The sequence below is a fragment of the Haplochromis burtoni genome, unplaced genomic scaffold (assembly GCF_018398535.1).
Source record: "Haplochromis burtoni strain Fernald_Lab_line unplaced genomic scaffold, NCSU_Asbu1 Contig_3474, whole genome shotgun sequence".
Classification (NCBI taxonomy): Eukaryota; Metazoa; Chordata; class Actinopteri; order Cichliformes; family Cichlidae; genus Haplochromis; species Haplochromis burtoni.
The window spans coordinates 5,063-6,754 of NW_024585835.1; the positions used below are offsets into that span (position 1 = coordinate 5,063).

The 1,692-nt window shown below is 37.6% G+C and overlaps 1 long non-coding RNA gene across 1 annotated transcript; it reads right to left on the reverse strand.

The window, feature by feature from the left end:
• Window positions 1-247: 247 nt before the first annotated feature.
• LOC121813913 lies at window positions 248-1,581 on the reverse strand. The gene is made up of 3 exons (XR_006053963.1): window positions 1,468-1,581; window positions 456-561; window positions 248-361 (listed from the first exon to the last, which is right to left on the reverse strand). It is a non-coding gene; the product is annotated as an uncharacterized LOC121813913 (long non-coding RNA).
• Between the last annotated feature and the right edge of the window lie 111 nt (window positions 1,582-1,692).

Genomic DNA, 1,692 nt, shown 5'->3' on the forward strand with positions numbered 1-1,692 from the left:
ACAAATAAGCACAAGAGTTACAAATTGCAGTAGTTTTCATGCTGAAACTCTCAATTTAAAAGTGTTTTTAACAAGCTGCTTTTAGTGATGATGACAGGCTTGACCTCGTAGCCTTCATCCTGAACCCAGAGTTCTCTCAGTGGTTACAAAGTTTTACTAAAAGGCTACAATCCAGCAGTCAGTTATACGTTTATTCAGTTATTCGTTCAGTCCCTTGCTCTTTTCACTCACATGTATTAGAGCGTTGCTCTTTGAATGACACCAGAGCAACATGTATCACACAAAGGGAGACAGCTGTTCTCTCCAAACCTTCCTGCAACGGTGCTGGCGAGGCAGGGGCCGCACCAGAAACCATAGCAGCCTGAAAAACAGAAATACATCACCAAAGTGGTAACATGTCTGAAGTGCCTACGACCCCAGAAATGACAAGAAAAAGATCTTAGAGTTCATCTTACAAGTACTCGCGTCCTCAAAGCAATCCAAGAGACCACTGTCCCAGTCTGTCAAGGGTTTTTCTGCCATTGTGTGTTGAAGTTCAGCCACAGACACTAAATAATTACTCTGTAAAAGTAGAATGAAGTAGAGAAAACCCAAATAAAACAACTGCAATTAAAGTCAGCTTTATACACCTTTGTCTTCTTTCAGCTGAGACAGAAGGCTAAAGAAAGATTCCTTGCATTTGACTTTGTTGATGTTTTTAATATTGTACTGTTAAATGTTTGATCACGATTATAAGTATACTGTTTTATCAAGATTACAGAATTGAATCTGTTTCCAGGAAATGGAGTAACATATAGGATGGAGGGAAACATGCAAACAACTTGCAAATGATATAAAAAGAGAGCACATGAAAACATGAAATGTGGACAAAGAAGTTGCTAGTTTTCCATGAATACTGTTGTAAAAAAACAGGAACATGTTACACATGTTGTTGTTTAGGGTACATCACTTGTGAATCGGGACATGTTATATATCGCTACTTTGACATAGTCCGATTGATTGCAAGGCTAATTTATGACGTTTTTATATTTCTGTTTAACCCTTTCAGGCACAGTGTCACTACAGTGGTCAGCTATTGATGGTACACTTCAACATAAACCACTACATTGGACACTGATGTGTAACTCCGTACCCTGCAACCCACTGGTCAACCAGTTGTCCACCTAAGTGGAGATGTTAAACTCTTCTGAAAAGTACATGTTTTAAAAAAGCGAAGATCAAAAATCTATTTTTTCATGTCTAAAGATGAATAAAAATACTTAAGAAAAGAAATCCAGATTGACACTGTCACTATTCATGCATGAAAGGGTTAAGTTTCTATTGTATATTCACCCTCCATCCATAATAAAGAAAACTGAACAAGTGAAATATCAGAATCTCTGATAAATGAAATAACTGAACTGGCAGCATCATTAACACCAAGCACTAAAGAAAAAAAAGAGATGACACAACAAACTCTTCACTTACTTCTTATTCTGCACTCTGATGTCTCTCCTCTCCAGCACTCAGTCACACTCTGTTCTTCTTTATCAAAGGAGGTCATGACACACAGTCCAGTGAAACCATTGGACATGTGAGCATGACTGGTACTGAATGTATTTGAATATTCAAACAAGTATTTTAAATTGGCTTCACAGAAGTTAAGTGACTGAGAGTGAACTACTGAAACCAGTGGTTTGATGTAAACAGAGC